The sequence below is a fragment of the Saccostrea cucullata genome, unplaced genomic scaffold (assembly GCF_032062105.1).
Source record: "Saccostrea cucullata isolate Sc308-1 unplaced genomic scaffold, CSIRO_AGI_Scuc_v1 ctg4725, whole genome shotgun sequence".
NCBI lineage: Eukaryota > Metazoa > Mollusca > Bivalvia > Ostreida > Ostreidae > Saccostrea > Saccostrea cuccullata.
Genome location: NW_026935364.1, coordinates 10,708 through 27,500, shown reverse-complemented (window position 1 = coordinate 27,500; position 16,793 = coordinate 10,708). Strand labels below are relative to the sequence as shown.

General features: G+C 36.4%; 1 long non-coding RNA gene across 3 annotated transcripts in view; it reads left to right on the top strand.

The window, feature by feature from the left end:
- The window catches only part of LOC134242576 (uncharacterized), a 27,835-nt gene extending 11,276 nt beyond the window's left edge, over nucleotides 1–16,559 (top strand). The window contains exons 2-4 of one of the 3 annotated variants that reach the window (XR_009986884.1): nucleotides 15,228–15,330; nucleotides 16,187–16,267; nucleotides 16,367–16,559. This is a non-coding gene — a long non-coding RNA (uncharacterized LOC134242576). Of the gene's footprint in view, nucleotides 1–15,148; nucleotides 15,331–16,186; nucleotides 16,268–16,366 lie in introns of those variants that run through there. The other 2 variants (XR_009986885.1, XR_009986883.1) reach the window with 2 other exon arrangements.
- Nucleotides 16,560–16,793: the final 234 nt, after the last annotated feature.

Here is a 16,793-nt window from a genome sequence, read left to right as displayed (position 1 = left end):
GGGCCAAAACGGCCGATGAAAGTTTTACATAGGATCATAGGGAAACCTTTTAAAATCTTCTTTTCAAGTACTTCAAAGCCAGGCTTCGTTATATTTATTGGGAATCATCCTCAGGTTGTGTAGATTCAAGTTTGTTCAAATCATGACCCCCTTGGGGGGGGGTTGTAAAATTCAAGCCCCCCCCCCCCCCCCACCCAGTTTACTTTCAGTTCTGATCTGATCTGTGTTTTTTCCTAGCCAATTGCTCAGGTGAGCGTTGTGGCCCCTGGGCCTCTTGTTAAATTACATTTCTTCGTCCAGAAAAATACCAATCTTTCAATGACTCGCTTATAAGTCGGACAATGAGTTTTGGACTAAAAATTAACTCCCCAAAAACCAACTTATAGGCAAGAATATACGGTAGATTCAAAATTTCCCAAATTATGATCCCATGGCATAGGTTTGGCCACCCTAGATATTTATCTAATACGAGGGAGGGGGATCTGATGAAGAACAACATTGCCAAGTTACTCAGGTGAGCATTGTGGCTCATGGGCCTCTTGTTTAACAAATGTTTCTCCACGAATCAGATTCAACCAATTTACTTGAAAGTATAATATTCATAACTATAACATATTTCATACAGAAGTAACTTTTTCATGCATGGCTCCAGTATTTTTTCTCCATTTTAGCTCACCTGAGCCGAAGGCTCAAGTGAGCTTTTCTTATCACATTTTGTCCGTCCGTCTGTCTAGCTCTCTGTTTGTCCGTCCGTCTGTAAACTTTTCACATTTTTGTCTTCTTCTCAAGAACCACTGGGTCAATTTTGACCAAACTTAATATAAAGCATCCTTGGGTAAGGGGGAATCAAAATTGTTAAAATGAAGGGCCAAGTCCTCTCACAAGGGGAGATAATAAAGAAAAGGCAAAAATAGGGTGGGGTCATTAAAAAATCTTCTTCTCAAGAACCACGAGGCCAGAAAAGCTGAAACTTATTTGGAAGCATTGTGGGGTAAAGTAGATTCTAAATTGTAAAAATCATGACCCCCAGGGGTAGGGCTCGGCCACAATGGGGAATCTCATTTTTACATAGAAATATATAGGAAAAATCTTTAAAAATCTTCTTCTCAAGAACCACTGGGCCAGAAAAGCTGAAACTTATGTGGAAGCATCCTGGGGTAATGTAGATTCTAAATTGTTCAAATAATTACCCCCAGGTGTAGGACTGGGCCACAATGGGGAATCTCAGTTTTACATAGAAATATATAGGAAAAATCTTTAAAAATCTTCTTCTCAAGAACCACTGGACCAGAAAAGCTGAAACTTATGTGGAATCATCCTGGGGTAGTGTAGATTCTAAATTGTTCAAATCAGGACCCCCGGGGGTAGGGCGGGGCCACAATGGGGAATCAAATTTTTACATAGAAACACATGTATATAGGAAAAATCTTTAAAAATCTTCTTCTCAAGAACCACGGGGCCAGAAAAGCGGAAACTTATGTGGAAGCATCCTGGGGTAGTGTAGATTCTAAATTGTTCAAATCATGACCCCCAGGGGTAGGGCAGAGACACAATGGGTAAATTTTCTACAGATATTATTCATAAGAGTCCCAAGGAGGTTTGGATCCCTCCTCTCCCAGAATCCTAATGGTGATCCTATGGTTAGACCTCAACAACAAAACACCCGTGGATTCTAGTTTAACCCATTTCTTAAAAAGTACTGGAGAAAAAAAATAATATTACTTTATTGACAACAACGAATGATCCCTGGAAGAAAAATAATAAATTTTGGCAAGTTTGCGTCATATTTTGTGAAAAAATCAGAAAATCCTATGTATTGGTCACTTGGGAGCTTATAAACTTGCTCAAGTCTCTATGTTTTAGTGCTCTCTTTCATACTTTTTGATAATGTCAAAAAAGACAGAGAGCAGAGGACAGCAATACAAATAAGAACAAAAAAAAATCAAAAGAATATTATGAAAAAAATAAATAAAAACATAGAGACTCGAGCAAGTCTAGGGAGCTTACAATTTGGAATGTGTTTACGCTATCTAACTGCAATAAACAAGTATGTAACAGTCTGTTATAAAATGCAGTGTAACTTTTGTTCCATAGTAGAGGGCTGATATTTGGAAACATATATTAGGACTCTCCATTCTTTATGTACTACAAAGGCCAAGGTCATATCCAGAGGTCAAAGGTCAAATATTGTGACGTCTTCCACTGAATCTTTTAGTTTTTTTTCCATTGAATTTTTTTTAATCGCCAAAACATCTGAAACCACTGCATGGTTCAATTTTCTTTATTTTTACACATTTAATTCTAGGACTCATATTTGAATCATGCTGTTGATTTTTAATATTAAAAATTGAATCATACATTTTCTCTTAGACTGTCGGATATTTACATGTGAATTTTCAATTCCGACGCTACGTATGTTCTATTTTTACTTGATATTTTACTCAAATTTTCCAATATCAATATGACTTACTGATCTAAAGTAACAAAAAGGTGAAACTTATCATTATTAAAAGTATTGCACAAATCTGCAATAAATCAATTGATAATTCTAAAATAAGTGTCGTTCTCAAGTCGAATGTCTGATTTCACAATCTTCTTACAGGGGTCTGATAGGCCATATTTCAGACTATGTGGGCAAAAAATGTGTGGTTGAATTTCTTTCTTATGGAATGCCATATACGACCCCCAACTGTTTACTGCCAACTGCTGACTGCTTACTGCCAACTGTCAGCTGCTTACTGCTAACTGCCACACTATTTGAATTTTTTTTAATTTTATATTGACATTTATGTGAATTTTTCAAAAAAAAAACAAAAAAACCCCAAAACAAAACAAAACAAAAAAAAAAAAAGGCGCCAATCTAGAACATTTTTTCCAAGAGGGTCACTCATGTTAAAAAAAATCCAACCCAGAAATAACTTGACAAGAAAAAAAAAACGTAAAGTCCTTTCCTTAATGTGAAAATTTATTTGGCCGGGGAGAGGGGGTTCTCGTGCGTCATACCTTCATGTCTATGACCAACTTAACACGAAACCGCGTTTTCGGGGGGAGGGGGGGGAGTTCTAAGGTCCCTTTTAGTTGATTTATTTTATACATTGAATAACTTTTAGTTGGTTTAGTTTGTGTATTAAATAACTCTACAAATTTCAGAGGGATGGTCCGGACCTCTCTCTCTAGATCTATGCATGCAAAACATGTCTTATTTGTGAAAACAAAGAGATATAAATGTTTGATCGGCGTTTTCTATGTGGAGGGTCCAAGATCAGTTTTAGTTTGTTTAGTTTATACATTAACCCATGACTGTACAAATTTTAAACGTCCCCCCCAGCCCACCCCCAAGATTTTTGCATGTGAAACATTATAACACACAGAGATATACATCTTTAATTTGAGGAAAATTTTAAGTATAGAATATATTGGAAAATATAAATTTATTTTCAAAACATCTTTATCTGCGAAACGACAAATCTTTTTTTTTAATATTCTCTCTTCAAAGGTTTTGTTGTCTCCGGGGGTGGGGGTGTTACTTCCTTTAAGATGAAAAGCAGAAAATAGTCATTTTATTACCTATTTCAAATAAGAAAATAAAAATAAACAATGTACTTTATCAATGGCATACACTGTATACTGAATATTACATAAATTAAAACATAATGGTCATGTAGTCGATTTGATTTTACCAGGGTGACCTCTTGGAAAAAAATGTCCTGGATCCACATAAAAATAAAATTTATTCAAATATGTGTGGCAGTTGGCAGTAAGCAGTCAGCATATATAAAGTATGGAATGCCATATACGACAGCCAACTGCTTACTGCCAACTGCTTACTGCCAACTGTCAGCTGCTTACTGCCAACTGCCACACATATTTGAATAAATTTTATTTTCATATTGATATTCATGTAAATTAAAAAAAAAAGGCGCGGATGTATAGGACATTTTTTCCAAGAGGGTCACTCTGGTAAAAAGTAAAATCCAACCCAGAGATTTCATGACAAGAAAAAAATACGTAAAGTCCTTTCCTAAATGTGAAAATTTATTTCGGCCGGGGAGAGGGGGTTCTTATGCGTCATACCATAATGGATCTAGCACCAAAAAATTAGTCTCAAGTTATTTACTAGATCTTGACCTTAACACGAATCCACATTTTCGGTTGGGGGGGGGGGGGGGTTCTAAGGTCCCTTTTAGTTGATTTATTTTATACATTAAATAACTTTTAGTTGGTTTAGTTTGTGCATTAAATAACTTTAACAAATTTCAGAGGGGTGTTCCGGACCCCTCTCTCTAGATCTATGCATGTAAAACATATTTTATTTGTACAAACAAAGAGATATAAATGTTTGATCGGCGTTTTCTAAGTGGAGGGTCCAAGGTCAGTTATACCGGTAGTTCGTTTAGTTTATTTAACGTATGACTGTACAAATTTTAAATACCCCCCCCCAGATCTATGCATGTGAAACATTATAACACACAGAGATATACATCTTTAATTTGAGGAAATTTTTAACTATAGAATATAATGGAAAACGGAAATTTATTTTCAAAACATCTTTCTCTGCGAAACGACAATTTATTATTATTATTATTATTCTCTCTTCAAAGATTTTGTTGTCTCAGGGGGAGAGGGGGGGGGGGCTTCTTTAAAGATTAAAAGCAGAAAATAGTCATTTTATTACCTATTTCAAATAGGAAAACAAATGAAAAAAATAAACAATGTACTTTAGCAACCGCATATATTGAATATTACATAAGATAAAACATATTGGTCATTTTATTCAATTCAATTTTACCAGGGTGACCCCCTTGGAAAAAATGTCCTGGATCCGTGCCTTTTTTTCCTTTTTTGTGAAAATTCATATAAAAATATCAATACAAATATAAAATTTAATCAAATATGTGTGGCAGTTGGCAGGAAGCAGCTGACAGTTGGCAGTAAGCAGTTGGCTGTCGTATATGGCATTCCATAATAAAGAGAGATTTTGTATCCTAGAACAAAATATCAAAGTTTCAGAAAAAATGAATTTGAGGAAAAAATTTGGCCTATCTATTGTGTCCTTACCTTAAAACCATTTGGAGTCTAGGTCATGCTTTAAATGTTGAAATATAATATTATGACTTGGTATTCTTCACTCAAAATTAGTATGCAAGCAATTATAGATTGATACCTAGTATATTAAAGTATATTAATGAATATTTTACTATCTATAATGTATATGTACAAGTATACCGGTATATTATTTTGAATAAACACATATATAAATGTAATTCATGACTGTAATTTTAAAAAGTTTATTAATATACCCACGCACAAGATTTTCTGTTGAAATTTGCAGTATAAATGTAACAAAAAGATTGTGTATTCGCGACATTAGTTTATACACATTTCATGATTTAATGACCGCAGTATAGTAATGAATGATGAATACGTAATTAAATCACGTGAGCATGACGTTTGAACATAATTCACAACTGAATTCACAAACCAGTAACGGCTAGTAAATGCGCAGCAGACTTTCAGATCAGTTCATATACATTTTTCAGTCGAAAATGCATTACAGGAGCCTAGAGATGATCAAAAATTGAGGTAAATATTCTAAAGTTGTTGTAATAAAAAATGTTTAAGAATCTGTTTAATTTCTCTGAGGAAGGTTGTATATTTTGACATCCCCGCCATTTTCAAAGGGTATTTTCCCTGGTCAGTGGTCAAACGACACAACTTCCAGATCCCCTTAGACAGCTGTAGGTAGTTTTACAAATGACACAAAATAGTCTGCAATTTTAGGGGAAATGTAGTTACAAGGGAAAAATGGGACAGGATATATTCGTCGCATTTAATCTTGCAAATATGCATTAAAATAAAAAAAGACTTTCGATAAAGAGGTTTTTCACATTTTCAAAATGCGACAGAATCCATAAAAATCAGCCGAATACATGAAAATTTGAAACGGATTAATTTCTTTAAAAAAAATTATCTCAACCCCCCCCCCCCCCCTCAACCCCCCCCCCCCTCCAGTAACCTAGCAATGTCGCTTATATAACAAGACAGGTTTGAGACATAATAAATATTTTGTCCTGCCTAGAAGTAGAGCATATTCTAGATTAATCGCTAAAATTGTTTTATAATTGGGGGATAGATTAATACATAAATTTATTATTTGTTTCTTGCATGTATTTGTAATTTGCATCGGGATCGAAATTGTGAGTTTAAAATTTTGACATGTGGCGCGAACAGTAAATTTGGCGTCAGTGGACAGTCAGGTGAGTTGGTTGGGGAAAACCTTATTTGAAATAACATTTGTCAGATTCAGGTGAACGTATTGATAAAACGTTGATAAAGTATTTTTAAGCTGCGGAAAGGGACAGCTTAAACCCTACAGGTAAATTAATCTGGTAAATCAAAATAGTGAAATATCATGTTATATTTTGAAAATGTATTGTGCTTTTAGACTCTGCATGAGTTTGGAACATCAGATCCTGAGTGGGGTTAACTTTGCCCGGAATCAACTGTGTATGATCATGCAAATATTTTTACTGACAGGCATTTTAGGGGGTTGAAGGGGGCCTGTTTTTTTTGCTCCTTTTGTAATGGCAAAAAGTGTTTTCCACCAAAGAAAATCAAAACAACAAAATTTGGTTATAAAATGTTGGACCCAGTAACATGTATAATGGTGTTTTAAAAAGTTATGAAAGGCATGCTCCAAATATACTGATTGAGTGAATGTTGAAGTATTGTATGTATAAACATTAAACTTACAAGTGACAACGCTGGTAATTGTTTATATTTGTATTCAGTATTAATCATAGAAGACAAGTTATATATTATAATATGCAATCTCTCCTGCAATACAAGCTACTTGATCTACACACCACCATGCACAACAGACAACAACTAATTCACACATGCACATCACAAACCGTGTCAAGTTAACTCGTACCTGCACACACTCATACCACACTACACTCCCCTCCCTTTTGAAAAAGAGGGAGGTACTCCCTGTACCTTAATTCAGCATATGCAAGTAAAAAAAGTCAATGAGCACCTTGCAAATAAAAGATAAACTATTATTTATTTACATAAATAGAAAAATGACAAAATTATAGGTTTTTTAAAAAATTTCAACCAAATGTCACTTTTTTCTCAAATGGAATAGCCCAGCCCATTGATGTTTTGCCCCTTTTCCGGATTCTGCTGCAAATCAAGCAGTGAAGTTGTCAGCATGACATTTTACTTGCATAAATTTATTCATCAAATCAGAGATGGCATAAAAAATATGCATTTTAAAGCCGCTTGGTCCGATTCTAATCGCTAAGAAATATATTCGTTTTTCTTCTTGAAAAATAATTGTCCATAAATTATTTCACTTTTTGTCAAATTATATCCCCAAAGTCTTTTTCTTTCAAACGATATCAAAATTCAAAAGTTAAAAAAATAATTTTTGTTAGGTCACACAAAAAATAATCCTATGTTGATATTGTGTGAAATCAACTTTAAATATTAAATTTATCGCTTACATGTATATCTCATGAAGAACGAACCCGAGCATTTTTTTCACAACAAACTTACTTATACCTGTACACGGACAATATTTTAGCCTTCGTTACTAAATTTTCTTTAAAATAAATATCTGATTTTCCATTAATCTTTAAATATGCATATTAATATAAAAATTACTGTGGATTACATTCAAGGACTTAGGCTTCTACTAATGGAAAAAAATACTCGGGTTTGAATTATCTTCATAATTAGATAAAACCGATAAATTTATTTTTTTCAAAGGTGACTTCACAACAGATCTTAACTTCCAGTCAGGAACTTCTGTTTGTCAATAAGGTTTTTGATCTATGTTTTCCACGTAAGGATTGTTGTAATAAACTATTAAATCAATCTTATAATTTATTTTTATATATCATCTATGTAATGACGTACTTTTATTGTGTAAGATAATATGTGCCTGTTTCGGATTAAGCAGCTTTAATCATTTTTTTGCTCACCAATATGAAGTGGACAGGAATTAATATTAGTAATACCCATGGGATCAGTGCAATTGTTGGTGTCCCAGATGAAAGTTTTTGGTGCAAACTTCTTTTAAAGTACATCTATGCCCTAGCCCCTAAGGGATGCATGTAAGATGCCTCAAGTATGTTTCATTGTACCAACCAGGGTTTCAGAGACTGCAATTTCAGCTAATTTAAAAGAATGATCAGGTTAATGTTTTTGAAGCAGGTGTCATTTCCAAGTATTTTGACCAAACTTACAAGAATCGAACATGTACATCCAAAATGAAATATATGGAAGTACACTACCAGGCTTGCCTCGGATGCTGAATCTGGCCTTTATTTTTAGTATGAGTGACTAGGTTAAAAGTTTTTTGAGCTAGTCTCATTTCCAAGTAACTATAAGGCCTATTTTGACCAATCTTCCATGGATCCATTACCAGGCTTGCTTTAGATTCTGAATCCAACCTACATTTTATGGATGAGTGAAAGAGTCAAAATTTTTGGAGCAAGGAAATATTTGGAAATAGTCATTCTAATATAACTATTTACCTGTTGAATGATCACAATCAGAGATATTGATAAAGGTTATTCAAATGCAACAATTTTTTTACCTTGAAGCTTTATTTTGAACTTGAACTTCCCTCAACAAAGTCAAGATGTTGTTATGCTATACCCTGACACCAGCCTCAGGGTTAGCATTAGTGCCATGGTAGAGTTTTAAGAGCAAGTCCATGTTCTAGTAAGTATAAGTTGTACCTGGACCAAAATTGCATGGATGATGCATTTAGGAATGGACACTACCAGACTTGCTTCAGATGCTGGATATGACCCACATTTTCCAGATGAGTGACCAGGTTAAGGTTTTTGGAGCAGGTCCATTCCCAAGAAACTGTAAGTCAGACCTACCCGATCCAAACAAGCATGGATGATGCATCTAGGAATGGACACTACCAGACTTGCTTCGGATGCTTGATCTGACCCACATTTTGCAGATGAGTGATGAAATTATTCCCAACTCAGCTCTACCCTGACCAAACTTGCATGGATGATGCATCTAAAGATGGACATTTGAAACTTGCTTCGGATGCTGGATCTGACCTGCATTTTTCAAACGAGTGACCAGGTTCAAGTATTTGGAATATGTCAATCCTCAATGAACTTTAAAACCTATTTAAACAGAATTTGCTTGAATATTGTTGTCAGGATAAATACTAACTGTTAAGGAAATATGATGTGAGATTTGCATTACTTAAACTGATAACATTCGTCGAGGTGAGCTTCATAATCTTTGATTATCTATGCTTTTAAATGAAGTTTCATACTTCCTGTGAAATGAGAGTGTCTCCCTTATGATGTGTCTGTTTTCTCTTTATAAGAGCAGAAGAAATTTGAGGCTGACCAGGATCCTGAAGTGAGGAGCAGTCCCTTTCCCATTTAACAGTATTCTTGAGCAGAAAATGGGGTAAGATTCATATTTGACCTCTTTGTACCTTTTCCCAATATTTTGGCTTTCCAATTGATGTTGGCTTTGTCAGGCTTTGACCTATTGATTTTGAATTGACAGGAAGCAGAGATACTGAGACAGTTCAGAAGAAACATCACCAGAAGCCACAGGAGCAGCAAAGGAAGCTTATATGGAAGTATTTTTGATTTTCTCCCTTCTTTCCCCTACCCCCTGGCCCATGCTGACTCTAACAAAACTAACCATCCCCTTCCCTTTCCCCCTCATTCATCTTCCTGAATTCACTGTCATTGTTTTCTAATTTTTCAACGAATTGTGTTGTACTGATTTTATTCACTTGAATTTTTGAGATTTGTTGCGTTGTTTTGAAGTCTTACTAATCTTGTGCCAGTTTATACTTTCAGGGACTCGGAAGAGGAACAACGATGGAAGAGCAAGGTCGAACAACAGAAGAAGGCAAGATGACGAGTCCATATCCCATCTCTATACAGCAGCCAACATGGCCCAAAGTGGTAAGTAACTTTTCGTGATTTGTTGCATGGTCTGAAGTTTTACTAACATTGTGCCAGTTTTATACTTTCAGGGACTCGGAAGAGGAACAACGATGGAGGAGCAAGGTCGACCAACAGAGGAAGACGAGATGACGAGTCCATTTCCCATCTCTATAAAGCAGCCAACATGGCCCAAAGTGGTAAGTAAATTTTCGTGATTTGTTGCATTCTTTTGAAGTTTTACTAACATTGTGCCAGTTTTATACTTTCAGGGACTCGGAAGAGAAACAACAATGGAGGAGCAAGGTCGACCAATGGAGGAAGACGAGGTGACGAGTCCATTTCCCATCTCTAAAAAGCAGCCACCATGGCCCAAAGTGGTAAGTAACTTTTCATGATTTGTTGCATTGTTTTTGAAGTTTTACTAACATTGTGCCAGTTTTATACTTTCAGGGACTCGGAAGAGAAACAACGATGGAAGAGCAAGGTCGACCAACAGAAGAAGGCAAGATGACGAGTCCATTTCCCATCTCAATACAGCAGCCAACATGGCCCAAAGTGGTAAGTAACTTTTCGTGATTTGTTGCATTGTTTTAAAGTCTTACTAACATTGTGCCAGTTTTATACTTTCAGGGACTCTGAAGAGGAACAACGTTGGAGGAGCAAGGTCGACCAACAGAGGAAGACGAGTCCATTTCCCATCTCTATACAGCAGCCAACATGGCCCAAAATGGTAAGTACCTTTTCATGATTTGTTGCATTGTTTTTGAAGTTTTACTAACATTGTGCCAGTTTGATACTTTCAGGGACTCGGAAGAGGAACAACGATGGAGGAGCAAGGTCGACCAACAGAGGAAGAGGAGATGACGAGTCCATTTCCCATCTCTATACAGCAGCCAACATGGCCCAAAGTGGTAAGTAACTTTTCGTGATTTGTTGCATTGTTTTGAAGTTTTACTAACATTGTGCCAGTTTTATACTTTCAGGGACTCGGAAGTGGAACAACGATGGAGGAGCAAGGTCGACCAACAGAGGAAGAGGAGATGACGAGTCCATTTCCCATCTCTATACAGCAGCCAACATGGCCCAAAGTGGTAAGTAACTTTTCGTGATTTGTTGCATTGTTTTGAAGTTTTACTAACATTGTGCCAGTTTTATACTTTCAGGGACTCGGAAGAGGAACAACGATGGAGGAGCAAGGTCGACCTACAGAGGAAGACGAGATGACGAGTCCATTTCCCATCTCTATACAGCAGCCAACATGGCCCAAAGTGGTAAGTAACTTTTCGTGATTTGTTGCATTGTTTTGAAGTTTTACTAACATTGTGCCAGTTTTATACTTTCAGGGACTTGGAAGAGGAACAATGATGGAGGAGCAAGGTCGACCATCGGAGGAAGACGAGATGACGAGTCCATTTCCAATCTCTAAACAGCAGCCAACATGGCCCAAAGTGGTAAGTGACTTTTCATAATTTGTTGCATTGTTTTGAATTTTTACTAACATTGTGCCAGTTTGATTCTTTCAGGGACTCGGAAGAGGAACAACGATGGAGGAGCAAGGTCGACCAACAGAGGAAGACGAGATAACGAGTCCATTTCCCATCTCGATACAGTTGCCAACATGGCCCAAATTGGTAAGTGACTTTTCGTAATTTGTTGCATTGTTTTGAAGTTTTACTAACATTGTGCCAGTTTTATACTTTCAGGGACTCGGAAGAGGAACAACGATGGAGGAGCAAGGTCGACCAACAGGAGAACGAGATGACGAGTCCATTTCCCATCTCAATACAGCAGCCAACATGGCCCAAAGTGGTAAGTAACTTTTCGTGATTTGTTGCATTCTTTTGAAGTTTTACTAACATTGTGCCAGTTTTGTACTTACAGGGACTCGGAAGCCAACAACGATGGAGGAGCAAGATCGACCAACAGAGGAAGACGAGATGACGAGTCCATTTCCCATCTCAATACAGTTGCCAACATGGCCCAAAGTGGTAAGTGACTTTTCATAATTTGTTGCATTGTTTTGAAGTTTTACTAACATTGTGCCAGTTTTATAATTTCAGGGACTCAGAAGAGGAACAACGATGGAGGAGCAAGGTCGACCAACAGAGGAAGACGAGATGACGAGTCCATTTCCCATCTCAATACAGTTGCCAACATGGCCCAAAGAGGTAAGTGACTTTTCATAATTGGTTTCATTGTGTTACTAACATTGTACCAGTTTTATACTTTCAGGGACTCGGAAGAGGAACAACGATGGAGGAGCAGGGTCGACCAACAGAGGAAGACGAGATGACGAGTCCATTTCCCATCTCCATACAGCAGCCAACATGGCCCAAAGTGGTGAGTGACTTTTCGTAATTTGTTGCATTGTTTTGAAGTTTTACTAACATTGTGCCAGTTTTATACTTTCAGGGACTTGGAAGAGGAACAACGATTGAGGAGCAAGGTCGACCAACGGAGGAAGACGAGATGACAAGTTCATTTCCCATCTTGATACAGTTGCCAACATGGCCCAAAGTGGTAAGTGACTTTTCGTAATTTGTTGCATTCTTTTGAAGTTTTACAAACATTGTGCCAGTTTTTTACTTTCAGGGACTCGGAAGAGGAACAACGATGGAGGAGCAAGGTCGACCAACGGAGGAAGACGAGATGAGTCCATTTCCCATCTCAATACAGCAGCCAACATGGCCCAAAGTTGTAAGTAACATTGATTATTTAAATGAAGTTTGTCACTTAATAGGGAAGGTGAGTGATTCTCCTTTGATGTGTTTGTTTTCTCTTTTTTAGTAGAAGAAATTTGAGGCTGACCAGGATCCTGAAGCGAGGAGCAGTCCCTCTCCCTTTTAACAGCGTTCATGAGCAGAAAGTGGGGGTAAGATTCATAATTGACCTCTTCGTACCTTTTCCCAATATTTTGGTTTTCCAATTGATGTTGGGTTTGACCTCTTGACTTTGAATTTATAGCAAGCAGAGATGGCCACCTCTGAAGGTCAGTCTGGAGTGTTTTCTGCTACATTCAGAATGTAAGGAGTGTATAGTACACTGTAGTTGTAAGTAGTGTTACTTAGTTGTTTCTTAGTGTTTAGTTTGGTTTGTTAGTGTTTCCATTAGGTGCAGTTGTGTTGTAGTTTGAGTTAGTTAGTTGGCTTTAGTTATTAGACAGTTTAGAGTTCTTTTAGGAGTGTAGGTTATTATTGTGATTAAGGTATTTGTTAGTTAGTGCATGATTAGTGCTTATGGTGGATAGGTTTGCATGATTAACACCCTAACAAGCAGGGTTCTCCATGAGCAGTTTTACTATGTTGGTCCCGACACAGTAAAATGTTCTCCGACACAGTAAAGATTCAAATTTTATCTGAGCGACACAGTGAAAATTTTGCTGAGACAGTAATATATGTGATAATAAGAAAATCGAAAAATACAAATTCTCTCTATCTAAAACATAAATAATCAAACAATTCTACTGTCTTTCAATTCTAAAAGGTATCTAGAGCACTTAATTACGGTTTCACCTTGCATAATCAATTATTTCCTAGACCCTCGCCAGACTTCATATATGAAGGAACAAATACAAATAATTGGTTTTCATACTTTCATGTAACAGTTTATTGGTACCAGTAGTTGCAATTAAAGTACATTTTCTATATATAGAGCCATGGCTCTAGAATTATGTTGGCACTGTAAATCAAACATATAACACCATACCGAAATCATTTACTTGAATTTAATAATAATTTAAATTTTCAAGGAACTTTTAAAAGTATTTTACTATTCTGAAGTTTCTTTTTTTGTAATTTGCTAATTCGATCAAGAAAACTGACCAAAAAAATTACCACAAATTTGTTCAACTTTATCAACCAGAATTTCGTCTGCATTTCACATGTGCTAATATGTTCGAACATACTATTTTTGTAATGAATTGGCGATTTTTTTTTTGTTGAAAAGTGTGTGCATGTATTCTGGAGTAATTTTAATGAATAGAGATTCAGTTGCTAATTTGATTGCGAAAATACCAAGAAATTTTAGTGCTTTGCGTAAACTCTGCAACACAGTAAAATTTCAAATGATGGAGAACCCTGAACAAGTAACAAGCTACTAAAACTACTAACGTCTGCTAAATGTTGTGTGACGCGTCTAGTGTGTTGGTGTTAGTGTCTGTGTGCTTGTCACCTCTCGCTTTCAGCCATCACCGCTGGCTAGCAGCAATGTGAAAAGGGAAGGAATTTTTATGTCTTCCCCTGCCAGTACATAGCCTCTCCACAACAAGTCCTATGCGATGCCTCCACGTGGAAGCAGACGGATACTGGGTACCATTTGGTCCCAGGCTAAGTTCGCAAGGGCGCACAGGAAGATGAGTCTCAAAAATGTTGGTAATTACGCATCTCATCTAGGAGAGAAAACTTATCACAATGCACATTAAGCAAGAAACTTGATATACCTCGGTAAGTGCTCGATATTTTAAAAAGAAGTGAACATTTGTCCATTGTCTGTCTTTATCATCATTGTTTTAAAATTTCACATTTTCATATTCTTCTTTAAAACTGCTGGGCCAAATTAAACAAACTCAGCACATAGTATCCTTGGGTAAATGGGATTCAAGATTATTCAATTGAAGGCTCACACCCTCTTTAAAGGAAAGGTTATTACATTGTACAAATAAATGAAAAATTAGTGACATCAAGCGGTATACTGTATACAGGGTTATTTTCGCCCCATTTAATTTTCGCCCTTTCACTCTTGCAAACAATTTTGCCCCGTTTTAAATTCGCCCAATCATAGTTTTATTAAAGAAGTTATACTGTATTATTTCATTTCGCCCTGTCGCCCAAATGAGGGAAGGGCGAAAGGGGCGAAAATAAAACGGGGGCGAAAATTTCCCTGTATACAGTATTTTAAAGACATGAATGCCCCCCATATTGTATACATGTTTAATTAATGCAACATGAAAAATTGTATTAGTTTGTGAAGTTTGATGTGAATATCTTAAACATTTTCTTCAAAATTGAAACTGAAATCTAAGAAATTGGATATATGTGATAAATTCTCACTAAATTTTGTATAAGTGTTGCATACATAAAAATGTCTTAAATTGTTTCTTTAAAACTAAGGCAAAATACATGTACAAATTAAGAGAAGGGAGGTCAAGGTCACAGTAAGTGCCAGGTGTAAAGTTTTTGAGGGAATTGAAAAGCTCACTAATTTGTATCAGCATATTAGGTTTAATAAAAATATCTTGAATGATTTATTGAAAACTGTACTAAACACTTATTTAAGAAAAGAGAGGTCTAGGTCAAAGGAAAGATCGCAGTCAAAGACTGACATGACAAATACAGAACCACTAGGACAAGAAACCTGACACTTGTGGAATCATTTGCAGGTAGTGTAGATTCAAATTCATTCAAATCAAGACCCCCATAATAGGGTGGGGCCAGAATGGGTGATCAAAAATATACAAAGGAACATCAAAGAAAATTTTTAATTTTTTTTTCTCAAGAACAATTAACAGTTACAATAAGTCAAATTGATATGGAATCATCTTTGGGTACTGAAGATTTCAGTTTGTTCAAATCATGACCCCAGGGGAAGGTTGCATGGGGCCACGATGGACAATCCAAGTTTTACATTGGAATTAATTGGAAAAAAAACTTTTAAAATCTTCTCAAGAACAACAATGTCATGACTGAATGGTCATGTTATTTGGTAGCAGCATCAGGTTGTGTACATTTAAGTTTGTTCAAATAATGACCCCCTTGATATGGTTGGGTCACAATGGGGGATCAAATAGTACATAGGAATATAAAGAAAAAATCTTCTCAAGAAAAGCCATGTTAAGTAATATTATTAGGGAAGCATCCTTAGGTATTGTAAATTCACATTTGTTCAAATACTGGTCTGAGGGTGTAGGGAGGGGCCACAATGTGGATGAAATTTTTACCAAGGAATTAATCTATGAAAAACCTTTAAAAATCTGTTCAAAAACAGCTAAATCATTGTACATGTAATTGATATGAGGGCATCCTCAGGTGGTTTAAAATCAAGCCCCCCCCCCTCCCCCTTACTGCCCTCCTCCTCCTTACTTTAAACTTTGCAATACTGAACTGCTGTGTTTTTAGTAGCCAATGTGCTCAGGCAAGCATATTGCCCATGTTGCTAGTGTACTGAATCTTTTCACTTAATATAAAGTGCAAGTGACCCCCTTTGATGTCTCTGTTTTTCTGTTTTTTTATTTTAAGCAGAAGAAAGTTAAGGCTGACCAGGATCCTGAAGTGAGGAGCAGTCCCTCTCCTATTTGAACTGTTTCATGTGAAAGCATGGTAAGATAAAACTTTACTTCTTGCACCCTTTCCTGACTCTATGCTTGCCAATTTATGTTGACTGTACTAAGCTTTAACCTCTTCAAATTCACTTGACAGGATTACAATGGAGGACCGAGACCTATTAATATAAGAAGAGTCCTTTTCCTGTCTGCATTTTGCAGGCAACATTTTCTAAAGTGGTAAGTAACAAGCTTGTTGTAAGCTTCTCACTTGATATGAAGTGCAAGGGTTCCCCCTCTGATGTCTCTGCTTTATCTTTTATATCAGAGGAAGATACAACTGATCTGGAATTCTTAGGAAGGAGGAGTCCCTTTCCAATTCCACTGCAGTCAAGAGAAGAATGCACAGTAAGAATTAGACTCTACTTCTTAATTTTTTTTTACCTGTAGAACATCTTCAAGACCCACTGTTTACATCAAAGAGTCTTATATGAAGTGATTTTCATTAAATCCTTTCTGACTTATTTTCCCATCCTCTCCCCACTCTAAAGTAACTAGACATCCCTTTCCTTGTCCCATTTTTT